This window comes from Carica papaya, chromosome 8 (genome assembly GCF_054855325.1).
Source record: "Carica papaya isolate Zhongbai chromosome 8, ASM5485532v1, whole genome shotgun sequence".
Lineage (NCBI taxonomy): Eukaryota > Viridiplantae > Streptophyta > Magnoliopsida > Brassicales > Caricaceae > Carica > Carica papaya.
Genome location: NC_142316.1, coordinates 15735510 through 15748203, shown reverse-complemented (window position 1 = coordinate 15748203; position 12694 = coordinate 15735510). Strand labels below are relative to the sequence as shown.

Below are 12694 nucleotides of genomic sequence, written 5' to 3'. Positions count from 1 at the left end.
TTCTTGACTCACATTTGTGTATAAACCAGAGGACCATAGTTCCAGTCGCGCGTAACGTAGAACGACCCGTCTGAAAAAAAATTGGTGCGACACGAGGACTTCCCAAGAAGTCACCCATCCGAGTACTACTCTCGCCCAAGCACACTTAACTGCGGAGTTCTGATGGGATCCAGTGCATTAGTGTTTGTATGATTGCACCTATTTAATTTTGCGCTGCAAATACATACACTCCTTCTCCTTTCTTCCCCCTCCCGTCATTTGTTTGCTTGTGCGTGCGCACTGCACCTCCCGTTCTCACTCTAATATCAAGTAAAATGCCATGGCGTCGTGACTCACATTTGCGAATAAACCTACGGACTATAATTCAAGTCGCGCGTAACGTCGAAAGAATCATGTATGCAAAAAAATGGGTGCAAAACGAGGACTTCCCAATAAAATAGGTGAAATATAAGGACTTCGTAGGAGGTCACCCATCCTAGTACTTCTCTCACCCAAGCACCCTTAACTGCGGAGTTCTGACAGAATCCGTTGCATTAATGTTGGTATGATCCCTCATGTTTCATTCATCGCTGCAAATACATACACTCTTTCTCCTTTCATTCCCCCTCCCGTCATTTGTTTCCTTGTGCGTGCACTCTACATCTCTCATTCTCGTTCTAATATCAAATAAAATACCCCGACACCGTGACTCACATTCGAAAAAGAATGGGTGCAACACGAGGACTTCCCAGGAAGTCACCCATCCGAGTACTACTCTCGCCCAAGCACACTTAACTGCGGAGTTCTGATGGGATCCGGTGCATAAGTGCTAGTATGATCGCACCTGTTTCATTTCGCGCTGCAAATACATACACTCCTTCTCCATTCTTCCCCCTCTCGTCTTTTGTTTCCTGGTGCGTTCACATTTCACCTCTCATTCTCGTTCTAATATCAATTAAAATGCCCCTGATTCTTGACTCACATTTGTGTATAAACCAGCGGACCATAGTTCTAGTCGCACGTAACGTCGAACGACCCGTCTGAAAAAAAATTTGTGCGACACGAGTACTTCCTAGGAGGTCACCCATCCGAGTACTACTCTCGCACAAGCACACTTAACTGCGGAGTTCAGATTCGGTGCATTAGTGCTGGTATGATCGCACTTGTTTCATTTCGCACTGCAAATACATACACTCCTTCTCCTTTCTTCCCCCCCCCCCCCCTCGTCATTTGTTTCCTAGAACGTTCACACTTCACATCTCCTTCTCGTTCTAATATCAATTAAAATGCCCTTGCGTCTTAACTCACATTTGCGTATAAACCAGCGGACCATAACTCCAGTCGCGCATAACGTCGAACGGCCCATCTGAAAAAAAAAAATGGGTGCAACACGAGAACTTCCCAAGAGGTAACCCATCCTTGTACTACTTTCGTCAAAGTACACTTAACTGCGGAGTTCTTATGGGATCCAGTGAATTTGTGCTGGTATGATCGCACCTGTTTTATTTCGTGCTGAAAATACATACACTCCTTCTCCTTCCCTTCCCCCCCTCATCATTTGTTTCCTTGTACGTTCACACTGCACCTGTCCTTCTCGTTCTAATATCGATTAAAATGTCCTAGCTTCTTGACTCACATTTGCGTATAAACAAGTGGACCATAGCTCCAGTCGCGCGTAACTTCGAATGACCCCTCTGAAAAAAAATTAGTGCGACACGAGGACTTCCCAAGAGGCCACCCATCTGAGTACTACTCTTGCCCAAGCACACTTAACTGCGGAGTTCTGATGGGATCCGGTGTATTAGTGATGCTACGATCACACATGTTTAATTTCGCGCTGCAAATACATACATTCCTCCTTTCTTCCATCCTCCCGTCATTTGTTTCCTTGTGCGTGCGCACTGCACCTCCCATTCTCGTTCTACTATCAAGTAAAATGCCACGGCACCGTGACTCACATTTTTTAATCAACCTACGGACCATAATTCAAGTCGCGCGTAACGTCAAAAGAATCATTTGCAAAAAAATGGGTGCAACACGAGGACTTTCCAAGAAAATGGGTGAAATATAAGGACTTCGCAGGAAGTCACCCATCCTAGTACTACTCTCACCCAAGAATCCTTAACTTGCGGATTTCTGAAAGAATCTGTTGTATTAGTGCTGGTATGATCGCCCATGTTTCATTCTGCGCTGCAAATGCATACTCTCTTTCTCCTTCCATCCCCCTCCTGTCATTTGTTTCCTTGTGCGTGCACTCTGCATTTCTCCATCTCGTTCTAATATCAAGTAAAATGCTCCGGTACCGTGACTCACCTTTGCGAATGAACCAGCGGTTCATAATTTCATTCGCGCGTAACGTCGAACGACCCATCCGAAAAATAATGGGTGCAACACAAGGACTTCCCAGGAGGTCACCCATCCGAGTACTACTCTCGCCCAAGCACACTTAACTGCGAAGTTAAGTGATGGGATACGTTGCGTTAGTGCTGGTATGATCGCACCTGTTTAATTTTGCACTGCAAATACATACTCTCTTTCTCCTTTCTTCCCCCTCCCGTCATTTGTTTCCTTGTGCGTGTGCACTGCAACTCCCGTTCTCGTTTAAATATAAAGTAAAATGCCACGGTGCAGGGGCTAACATTTGATAATAAACCTGCGGACCATAATTCAAGTCGCGCGTAACGTCGAAAGAATCATCTGTAAAAAAATTGGTGCAACACGAGGACTTCCGAGGAGGTCATCCATCCGAGTACTACTTTCGCCCAAGCACACTTAACTGCAGAGTTCTAATGGGATCCGGTGCATTAGTCCTAGTATGATCGCACCGATTTAATTTTGCACTGCAAATACATACACTCTTTCTCCTTTCTTCCCCCTCCCGTCATTTGTTTCCTTGTGCGTGCACTTTACATATCTCATTCTCGTTCTAATATCAAGTAAAATGCCCTGGCACTGTGACTCACCTTTGCGAATGAACCAGCAGTTCATAATTCCATTCGCGCGTAACGTCGAACGACCTATCCGAAAAATAATGGGTGCAACACGAGGACTTCCAAGGAGGTCACCCATCCGAGTACTACTCTCGCCCAAGCACACTTAACTGCGGAGTTCTGATGGGATCCGGTGCATTAGTGCAGGTATGATCGCACCGATTTACTTTTGCGCTGCAAATACATACACTCCTTCTCCTTTTTTCCCGCTCCAGTCATTTGTTTCCTTGTGCGTGTGCACTGCACCTCCCGTTCTCGTTCTAATATCAAGTAAAATGCCACGGCGCTGTGACTCACATTTGCGAATAAACCTGCGGACAATAATTCAAGTCGTGCGTAATTACGAAAGAATCATCTGCAAATCAATGGGTGCAACACGAGGACTTTCCAAGATAATGGGTGAAATACAAGGACTTCGCGGGAGGTAACCCATCCGAGTACTAGTCTCGCCCAAGCACACTTAACTACAGAATTCTAATGGGATCCGGTGCATTAATCCTAGTATGATCGCACCGGTTTAATTTTGCGCTGCAAATACATACACTCCTTCTCCTTTCTTCCCCCTCCCGTCATTTGTTTCCTTGTGCGTGCACTCTACATCTCTCCTTCTCGTTCTAATATCAAGTAAAATGCCCTGGATCTGTGACTCACCTTTGCGAATGAACCAGCAGTTCATAATTCTATTCGCGCGTAACGTCGAACGACCTATCCGAAAAAAAATGGGTGCAACACGAGGACTTCCAAGGAGGTCACCCATCCGAGTACTACTCTCTCCCAAGCACACTTAACTGCGGAGTTCTGATGGGATTCGGTGCATTAGTGCAGGTATAATATCACCGATTTACTTTTGCGCTGCAAATACATACACTCCTTCTCCTTTCTTCCCCCTCCAGTCATTTGTTTCCTTGTGCGTGTGCACTGCACCTCCCGTTCTCATTCTAATATCAAGTAAAATGCCACGGCGCTGTGACTCACATTTGCGAATAAACCTGCGGACCATAATTCAAGTGGCGCGTAACGTCGAAAGAATCATCTGCAAAAAAATAGGTACAACATGAGAACTTCTCAAGAAAATGGGTGAAATATAAGGACTTCGCAGCAGGTCACCCATCCTAGTACTACTCTCACCCAAGCACCCTTAACTTGCGGAGTTCTGATAGAATCTGTTGCATTAGTGGTGGTATGATCGCTCATGTTTCATTCTGCGCTGCAAATACATATACTCTTTCTCCTTCCATCCCACCTCCCGTCATTTGTTTCCTTGTGCGTGCACTTTGTATCTCTCCTTCTGGTTCTAATATCAAGTAAAATGCCCCGGCACCATTACTCACCTTTGCGAATGAACCAGTGGTTCATAATTCCATTCGCACGTAACGTTGAACGACCCATCCGAAAAAAAATGGGTGCATCACGAGGACTTCCCAAGAAAATGGGTGAAATATAAGGACTTTGCAGGAGGTCACCCATCCTAGTACTACTCTCGCCCAAACACCCTTAACTTGCGGAGTTATGATATTATCCGTTGCATTAGTTCTGGTATGATCGCTCATGTTTCATTCTGCGCTGCAAATACATACACTCTTTCTCCTTCCATCCCCCCTCCCGTCATTTGTTTCCTTGTGCGGACATATCTCCTTCCCGTTCTAATATCAAGTAAACTGCCCTGGCACCGTGACTCACCTTTTCGAATGAACCAGTGGATCAGAATTCCATTCGCGCGTAACGTCGAACGACCCATCCGAAAAAAATAGGTGCAACACGAGGACTTCCTAGGAGGTGACCCATCCGAGTATAACTCTCGCCCAATCACACTTAACTGCGGAGTTCTGATGGGATACGGTGCATTAGTGCTGGTATGATCGCACCTGTTTCATTTCGGACTGCAAATACATACACTCCTTCTCCTTTCTTACCCCTCCCGTCATTTGTTTCCTGGTGCGTTCACACTTCACCTCTCCTTCTCATTCTAATATCAATTAAAATGTCCCTGCGTCTTGACTCACATTAGCGTATAAACCATCGGAGCATAGTTCCAGTCGCGCGTAATGTCGCTCGACCCATCTGAAAAAAAAAATGGGTGCAACATGAGAAGTTCTCAGGAGGTAACCCACCTTTATACTACTTTCGCCAAAGCACACTTAACTGCGGAGTTCTGATAGGATCCGATACATTTATGGTGGTATGATCGCACCTGTTTCATTTGGTGCTGAAAATACATACACTCTTTCTCCTTCCCTACCCCCTCCCGTCATTTGTTTCCTGGTGCGTTCACACTTCACCTCTCCTTCTCGTTCTAATATCAATTAAAATGTCCTGCGTCTTGACTCATATTTGCGTATAAACCAGCGGACCATAGCTCCAGCCGCGCGTAACGTTGAACGACCTGTCTAAAAAAAAAATTGATGCGACACGAGGACTTCCCAAAAGGTCACCCATCCGAGTACTACTCTCATCCAAGCACACTTAACTACGGAGTTCTGATGGGATCCCGTGCATTAGTGCTAGTATAATCGCACCTATTTAATTTCGCGCTACAAATACATACACTCTTTCTCCTTTCTTCCCCCTGCCATCATTTGTTTGCTTGTGCGTGCGCAATGCACCTCCCGTTCTTGTTCAAATATCAAGTAAAATGCCACGGCGCCGTGACTCACAATTGCGTATAAACATGCGGACCATAATTCAAGTCGCGCGTAACGTTGAAAGAATCATCTGCAAAAAAATGAGTGTAACACGAGGACTTCCCAAAAAAATGGGTGAAATATAAAGACTTCGCAAGGGGTCACCCATCCTAGTACTACTCTCGCCCAAGCACCCTTACCTGCGGAGATCTTATAGAATCCGTTGCATTAGTGTTAGTATGATCACTCATGTTTCATTCTGCGCTGTAAATACATACACTCTTTCTCCTTCTATCCCCCCTCCCGATATTTGTTTCGTTGTGCGTGCACTCTGCATCTCTCATTCTCGTTCTAATATCAAGTTAAATGCCCTGGCACCGTGACTCTCCTTTGCAAATGAACCAGTGGTTCATAATTCCATTCGCGCGTAATGTCGAACGACCCATTCGAAAAAAAATGGGTGCACACGAGGACTTCCCAGGAGGTCACCCATCCGAGTACTACTCTCGTCCAAACACACATAACTGCAGAGTTTTGATGGGATCCGGTGCATTAGTGATAGTATGATCCCACCTGTTTCATTTTGCGCTGCAAATACATACACTCCTTCTCTTTTCTTCCCCCTCCCGTCATTTGTTTCCTGGTGCGATTACACTTCACCTCTCCTTCTCGTTCTAATATCAATTAAAATGCCCCTGTGTCTTGACTCACATTTGCGTATAAACCAGCTGACCATAGTTCCAGTCGCGCGTAACGTCGAACGACCCATCTGAAAAAAAATGGGTGCAACACGAGAACTTCCCAAGAAAATGGGTGAAATATATGGACTTCGCAGCAGGTTACCCATCCTAGTACTACTCTTGCCGAAGCACCCTTAACTTGCGGAGTTCCGATAGAATCCGTTGCATTAGTGCTGGTATGATCGCTCGTGTTTCATTCTGCGCTGCAAATACATACACTCTTTCTCCTTCCATCCCCCCTCCCGTCATTTGTTTCCTTGTGGGTGCACTATGCATCTCTCCTTCTCGTTCTAATATCAAGAAAATTGCCCCGGCACCATGACTCACCTTTTCGAATGAACCAGTGGATCAGAATTCCATTCGCGTATAACGTCGAACGACCCATCCGAAAAAAAATAGGTGCAACACGAGGACTTCCCAGGAGGTGACCCATCCGAGTACAACTCTCGCCCAAGCACACTTAACTGCGGAGTTCTGATGGGATACGGTGCATTAGTGCTGGTATGATCGCACCTGTTTCATTTCGGACTGCAAATACATACACTCTTTCTCCTTTCTTACCCCTCCCGTCATTTGTTTCCTCGTGCGTTCACACTTCACCTCTCCTTCTCATTCTAATATCAATTAAAATGCCCCTGCGTCTTGACTCACATTAGCGTATACATCATCGGACCATAGTTCCAGTCGCGCGTAATGTCGCTCGACCCATCTGAAAAAAAAAATGGGTGCAACACGAGAATTTCCCAGGAGGTAACCCATCTTTATACTACTTTTGCCAAAGCACACTTAACTGCGGAGTTCTGATAGGATCCGATACATTTATGGTGGTATGATCGCACCTGTTTCATCTGGTGCTGAAAATACATACACTCTTTCTCCTTCCCTACCCCCTCCCGTCATTTGTTTCCTGGTGCGTTCACACTTCACCTCTCCTTCTCGTTCTAATATCAATTAAAATGTCCCTGCGTCTTGACTCACATTTGCGTATAAACCAGCGGACCATAGCTCCAGCCGCGCGTAACGTCGAACGACCCGTCTCAAAAAAAAATTGATGCGACACGAGGACTTCCCAAGAGGTCACCCATCCGAGTACTACTCTCGCCCAAGTAAACTTAACTGCGGAGTTTTGATGGGAAACAGTGCATTATTGCTAGTATGATCGTACCTGTTTAATTTTGCGCTGCAAATACATACACTCTTTCTCCTTTGTTCCCCCTCCCGTCATTTGAATGATTGTGCGTGCGCACTGCATCTCCCGTTCTCCTTCAAATATCAAGTAAAATGCCACGGCGCCGTGACTCACATTTGCGAATAAACCTGCGCACCATAATTCAAGTCGTGCGTAACGTCGAAAGAATCATCTGCAAAAAAATGGGTGCAACACGAGGACTTCCCAAGAAAATGGGTGAAATATAAAGACTTCGCAGGGGTCACCAATCCTAGTACTACTCTCGCCCAAGCACCCTTAACTTACGGAGTTCTGATAGAATCCGTTGCATTAGTTATGGTATGATCGCTCATGTTTCATTCTGCGCTGCAAATACATACACTCTTTCTCCTTCCATCCCCCTACCGTCATTTATTTCCTTGTGCGTGCACTTTGCATCTCTCATTCTCATTCTAATATCAAGTAAAAATGCCCCGGCACCGTGACTCACCTTTGCGAATGAACCAGCGGATCATAATTCCATTCGCGCGTAACGTCGAACGACCCATCCGAAAAAAAATGGGTGCAACACTTGGACTTCCAAGGAGGTCACCTATCCGAGTACTACTCTCGCCCAAGCACACTTAACTGCAGAGTTTTGATGGGAACCAGTGCATTAGTGCTGGTATGATCACACTTGTTTCATTTCGGGCTGCAAATACATATACTCCTTCTCCTTTCTTCCCCTCCCGTCATTTGTTTCTTGGTGCGTTCACACTTCACCTCTCCTTCTCGTTCTAATATCAATTAAAATGCCCCTACGTCCTGACTCAAATTTGCGTATAAACTAGCGGACCATAGTTCCAGTCGTGCGTAATGTCGAACAACCCATCTGAAAGAAAATGGTGCAACACGAGAACTTCTCAGGAGGTAACCCATCCTTGTATTACATTCGCCAAAGCACACTTAACTGCGGAGTTTTGATTGGATCCGGTGCATTTGTGCTGGTATGATCGCACCTGTATCATTTCGTGCTGAAAATACATACACTCCTTCTCCTTCCCTCCCCCCTCCCACCGTTTGTTTCCTTGTGCGTTCACACTGCACCTCTCTTTCTCGTTCTAATATCGATTAAAATGCCCGTGCTTCTTGACTCACATTTGCGTATAAACCAGCGGATCATAGTTCCAGTTGCGCGTAACGTCAAACGATCTGTCTGAAAAAAAATTTGTGCGACATGGGGACTTCCCAGGAGGTCACCCATCTGAGTACTACTCTCGCCCAAGCATACATAATTGTGGAGTTCTGATGGGATCCGGTGCATTAGTGCTGGTATGATCGCACCAGTTTAATTTCGCGCTGCAAATACATACACTCCTTCTCTTTTCTTCCCCCTCCCGTCATTTGTTTCCTTGTGCGTGCGCACTGCACCTCCCGTTCTCGTTCAAATATCAAGTAAAATGCCATGGCACCGTGACTCACATTTGCGAATAAACCTGCGGACCATAATTCAAGTCGCGCGTAATGTCGAAAGAATCATCTCCAAAAAAATGGGTGCAACACGAGGATTTTCTAAGAAAATGGGTGAAATATAAGGACTTCGCAGGAGGTCACCCAACCTTGTACTACTCTCGCCCAAACACCCTTAATTTGCGGAGTTCTGATAGAATCCGTTGCATTAGTTCTGGTATGATCGCTCATGTTCCACTCTACGCTGCAAATACATACACACTTTCTCCTTCCATCCCCCTTCCCGTCATTTGTTTCCTTGTGTAGTGCACTCTGCATCTCTCATTCTCGTTCAAATATCAAGTAAAATACCCCAGCACCGTGACTCACCTTTGCGAATGAGTAGCGGTTCATAATTCCATTCGCGCGTAACGTCGAACGACCCATCTGAAAAAAAATGATTGCAACACGAGAACTTCCTAGGAGGTAACCCATCCTTGCACTATTTTCACCAAAGCACACTTAACTACAGAGTTATGATGGCATCCGGTTCATTTGTGCTGGTATGATGGCACCTGTTTCATTTCGCGCTGAAAATACATACACTCCTCCTTCCCTCCTCCCTCCCGTAATTTGTTTCCTTGTGCGTTCACACTGCATCTCTTCTTCTCGTTCTAATATCGATTAAAATGCCCCTGCTTCTTGACTCACATTTGCGTATAAACCAGCGGACCATAGTTCAAGTCGCGTGCAACATCGAACGACCAGTCTGAAAAAAAATTGGTGCGACACGAGGACTTCTCAGGAGGTCACTCATCCAAGTACTACTCTCACCCAAGCAAACTTAACTGAGGAGTTCTGATGTGATCCGGTGCATTAGTGCTGGTACGATTGCACCTGTTTAATTGCGTGCTGAAAATACATACACTCCTTCTCCTTTCTTCCCCCTTTCGTCATTTGTTTCCTAGTGCGTTCCCACTTCACCTCCCGTTCTCGTTCCAATATCAATTAAAATGTCCTTGCGTCTTGACTCATATTTGCGTATAAACCAGCAGACCATAGTTCCAGTCACGCGTAAAGTCGAACGACCCATCTGAAAAAAAAAATGAGTGCAACACGAGAACTTCCCAGGAGGTAACCCATCCTTGTAGTGCTTTCGCCAAAGCACACTTAACTACAGAGTTCTGATGGGATCCGGTGCATTTGTGCTGGTATGATTGCACCTGTTTCATTTCGTTCTGAAAACACATACACTCCTTCTCCTTCCCTCCCCCTCCCGTCATTTGTTTCCGTGTGCGTTCACACTGCATCTCTTCTTCTCGTTCTAATATCGATTAAAATGCCCCTGCTTCTTGACTCACATTTGCGTATAAACCAGCGGACCATTGTTCCAGTCGCGCGTAACGTCGAAGGACCTGTCTGAAAAAAAAAATTGGTTCGACAAGAGGACTTTCTAGGAGGTCACCCATACGAGTACTACTCTCGCCCAAGCACACTTAACTGCGAAGTTGTGATGGGATCCGTGCATTAGTGCTGGTATGATCGCACCTGTTAAATTTCGCATTGCAAATACATACACTCCTCCTTTCTTTCCCCTCCCGTCATTTGTTTCCTTGTGCGTGCGCACTGCACCTCCCGTTCTCGTTCTAATATCAAGTAAAATGGCAAGGCGCCGTGACTCACATTTGCGAATAAACCTGTGGACCATAATTCAAGTCGCACATAACGTCGAAAGAATCATCTGTAAAAAAATGGGTGCAACACGAGGACTTCCCAAGAAAATGGGTGAAATATAAGGACTTCGCAGGAGGTCGCCCATCCTAGTACTACTCTCGCCCAAGCACCCTTAACTCGCGGAGTTCTGATAGAATCCGATGCAATTGTGCTGGTATAATCGCTCATGTTTCATTCTGTGCTGCAAATACATACACTCTTTCTCCTTCCATCCCCCCTCCCATCATTTGTTTTCTTGTGCGTGCACTCTGCATCTCTCCTTCTCGTTCTAATATCAAGTAAAATGCCCCGGTACCGTGACTCACCTTCTCGAATGAACCAGCTGTTCATAATTCCATTCACTCATAACGTCGAACGACCCATCCGGAATAAAATGGGTGCAACACGAGGACTTCCCAGGAGGTCACCCATTCGATTAATACTCTCGCCCAAGCACACTTAATTGCAGAGTTCTGATGGGATCCGGTGCATTAATACTGGTATGATGGCACCTGTTTAATTTTGCGCTGCAAATACATACACTCCTTCTCCTTTCTTCCCTCTTCCGTCATTTGTTTCCTTGTGCGTGCGCACTGCACCTCCCGTTCTCGTTATAATATCAAGTAAAATGTAACGGCGCCGTGACTCGCATTTGTGTATAAACCAGCGGACCATAGTTCCAGTCGTGCGTAACATCGAACCAACCATCAGAAAAAAAAAATGGGTGCAACAAGAGAACTTCCAAAGAAAATGGCTGAAATATGAGGACTACGCAGGAGGTCACCCATCCTAGTAGTATTTTAGCCCAAGCACCCTTAACTTGCCGAGTTTTGATAGAATTCGTTGCATTAGTGCTGGTATGATCACTCATGTTTCATTCTGCGCTGCAAATACATACACTCTTTCTCCTTCCATCCACCCTCCTGTCATTTGTTTCCTTGTGCGTGCACTCTGCATCTCTCCTTCTCGTTCTAATTTTAAGTAAAATGCCCCGGCACCGTGACTCATATTTGCGAATGAACTAGCGGTTCATAATTCCATTCGCTCGAAATGTCGAACAACCCATCTGAAAAAAAATTTGTGCAACACGAGAACTTCCCAGGAGGTCACCAATCCGAGTACTACTCTCGCCCAAGCACACTTAACTGCGGAGTTCTGATGGGATCCGGTGCATTAGTGCTGGTATGATCGCACCTGTTTTATTTTGCGCTGTAAATACATACACTCCTTCTCCTTTCTTCCCCTTCCCGTCATTTGTTTCCCGATGCGTTCACACTTCACCTCTCCTTCTTGTTCTAATATCAATTAAAATGCCCCTACGTATTGACTCACATTTGCGTATAAACACGCAGACTATAGTTCGACTCACACGTAACGTCGAACGATCCATCTGGAAAAAAAAAGGGTGCAACACGAGAACTTCCTAGGAGGTAACCCATCCTTGTACTACTTTCGCCAAACCACACTTAACTGCGGAATACTGATGGGATTCGGTGCATTTGTGTTGGTATGATCGCACATGTTTAATTTCACGCTGAAAATACATACACTCCTTCTCCTTCCCTCCCCCTCCCATCATTTGTTTGCTTGTGCGTTCACGCTGCACCTTTCTTTCTCGCTCTATTATCGATTAAAATGCCCCTACTTCTTGACTAACATTTGTGTATAAACCAGCGGACCATAGCTCCAGTCGCGCGTAACGTCGAACGACCCGTCAGAAAAAAATTTGGTGCGAAACGAGGAATTCCCAAAAGGTCACCCATCCGAGTACTACTCTCGCCCAAGCACACCTAACTGCGGAGTTTCTTATGGGATCCGGTGCATTAGGGCTGGTACGATCGAACCTGTTTAATTTCGTGCTGCAAATACATACACTCCTTCTCCTTTCTTTCCCCTCCCGTCGTTTGTTTCCTTGTGCGTGCGCACTGCACCTCCCGTTCTCGTTCAAATATCAAGTAAAATGCCACGACGGCGTGACTCAAATTTGCGAATAAACCTGCGCACCATAATTTAAGTCGCGCGTAACGTCGAAAGAATCATCTGCAAAAAAATAGG

At 45.6% G+C, this 12694-nt stretch overlaps 1 non-coding gene and 18 pseudogenes across 1 annotated transcript; all 19 read right to left on the bottom strand.

The window, feature by feature from the left end:
- Positions 1 to 81: 81 nt before the first annotated feature.
- LOC148242463 (5S ribosomal RNA) lies at positions 82 to 200 on the bottom strand (annotated as a pseudogene).
- A 506-nt stretch (positions 201 to 706) lies between these two features.
- Positions 707 to 825, bottom strand: LOC148242462 (5S ribosomal RNA; annotated as a pseudogene).
- A 205-nt stretch (positions 826 to 1030) lies between these two features.
- LOC148242461 (5S ribosomal RNA) lies at positions 1031 to 1144 on the bottom strand (annotated as a pseudogene).
- A 215-nt stretch (positions 1145 to 1359) lies between these two features.
- Positions 1360 to 1478, bottom strand: LOC148242460 (5S ribosomal RNA; annotated as a pseudogene).
- A 206-nt stretch (positions 1479 to 1684) lies between these two features.
- On the bottom strand, positions 1685 to 1803 carry LOC148242459 (5S ribosomal RNA; annotated as a pseudogene).
- A 558-nt stretch (positions 1804 to 2361) lies between these two features.
- On the bottom strand, positions 2362 to 2482 carry LOC148242458 (5S ribosomal RNA; annotated as a pseudogene).
- Positions 2483 to 2687: 205 nt separating this feature from the next.
- LOC148242457 (5S ribosomal RNA) lies at positions 2688 to 2806 on the bottom strand (annotated as a pseudogene).
- Positions 2807 to 3011: 205 nt separating this feature from the next.
- LOC148242456 (5S ribosomal RNA) lies at positions 3012 to 3130 on the bottom strand. Its single transcript, XR_015815112.1, has one exon. It is a non-coding gene; the product is annotated as a 5S ribosomal RNA (ribosomal RNA).
- A 235-nt stretch (positions 3131 to 3365) lies between these two features.
- LOC148242455 (5S ribosomal RNA) lies at positions 3366 to 3484 on the bottom strand (annotated as a pseudogene).
- A 205-nt stretch (positions 3485 to 3689) lies between these two features.
- LOC148242454 (5S ribosomal RNA) lies at positions 3690 to 3808 on the bottom strand (annotated as a pseudogene).
- A 909-nt stretch (positions 3809 to 4717) lies between these two features.
- Positions 4718 to 4836, bottom strand: LOC148242453 (5S ribosomal RNA; annotated as a pseudogene).
- Positions 4837 to 5368: 532 nt separating this feature from the next.
- Positions 5369 to 5487, bottom strand: LOC148242452 (5S ribosomal RNA; annotated as a pseudogene).
- Positions 5488 to 6726: 1239 nt separating this feature from the next.
- Positions 6727 to 6845, bottom strand: LOC148242451 (5S ribosomal RNA; annotated as a pseudogene).
- Positions 6846 to 8379: 1534 nt separating this feature from the next.
- LOC148242450 (5S ribosomal RNA) lies at positions 8380 to 8498 on the bottom strand (annotated as a pseudogene).
- A 206-nt stretch (positions 8499 to 8704) lies between these two features.
- Positions 8705 to 8823, bottom strand: LOC148242449 (5S ribosomal RNA; annotated as a pseudogene).
- Positions 8824 to 9706: 883 nt separating this feature from the next.
- LOC148242448 (5S ribosomal RNA) lies at positions 9707 to 9825 on the bottom strand (annotated as a pseudogene).
- A 207-nt stretch (positions 9826 to 10032) lies between these two features.
- On the bottom strand, positions 10033 to 10151 carry LOC148242447 (5S ribosomal RNA; annotated as a pseudogene).
- An 883-nt stretch (positions 10152 to 11034) lies between these two features.
- LOC148242446 (5S ribosomal RNA) lies at positions 11035 to 11153 on the bottom strand (annotated as a pseudogene).
- A 563-nt stretch (positions 11154 to 11716) lies between these two features.
- On the bottom strand, positions 11717 to 11835 carry LOC148242445 (5S ribosomal RNA; annotated as a pseudogene).
- Positions 11836 to 12694: the final 859 nt, after the last annotated feature.